Here is an 893-nt window from a genome sequence, read left to right on the forward strand (position 1 = left end):
ATAAATGGTGTCCAGACAGATTTTAGGCTCGTGCACATTTTGTAATAAACAAGATCTTCCATTCAAAAACTGAACTGGAAGTAGTGTCATCTGTGTTATGAGGAATGGACCACACATACTGTGGAGACTTTAGGGGAGCAGTGGAGAAATCTTTGCTCTCATGTCCTGGGCTTAACTCAGGACAGTCTTTTCACATCTATTGTTCCCCAAAGCACTTGGTGATCATCTGACTCCAGTCTCAAAGGGCTGGAACTCTTATTTCTGAGAAGAGTTTATAAAATTAACATGAGAAGTCATTGCTTATTATAGAGAAACAAGTCAAGAACTTTATGCTTTTAATCACTCTACTTGCCTGAAAGTAATAATGCTCATCACTTGTGTCCAAATCCTTTGAATAATATTCAAGTATATATATCCTACTCAAAACAATGAAAGAATAAGAATTCTTGGTTCAGTGAATGCTTAAGAGTAAAGAAAGATTTCCCATTACACCTAGGTTACCTCTGCAATGAAAGATTTCTCTTTATAAATTACGGAGATCTGTGACAACAATTTTCCCACATTGGGTTTCTTTTCTGTGTTAATGTTCCAATGCTTGCTGAAGGTGGACATCCAGTCGATAGACTTCCTCTAATGCTTACTTTTACGGAGATTCTGTCATGTGTCCAAGTCTTTGATACCTGTTGAGATATACTTTTTGCTGAATGTGTTTCTATATTTGTTGTATTTACGTTTTTTGTCGTGGATTTTCTCAATTTCACTGAGGACTGACTTCAGATTAAATGTCATTGAACATTTGTTCCATTCATTATGTTTCTTTCTCCTATGTGTCAGTTCTCTGATCAACAATGAGGTATGCCTCCCAGATGAAAGTCTCTACACACTGGTAATGT

Source organism: Dipodomys spectabilis, unplaced genomic scaffold (genome assembly GCF_019054845.1).
Source record: "Dipodomys spectabilis isolate Male_0828 unplaced genomic scaffold, ASM1905484v1 ptg000284l, whole genome shotgun sequence".
Classification (NCBI taxonomy): domain Eukaryota; kingdom Metazoa; phylum Chordata; class Mammalia; order Rodentia; family Heteromyidae; genus Dipodomys; species Dipodomys spectabilis.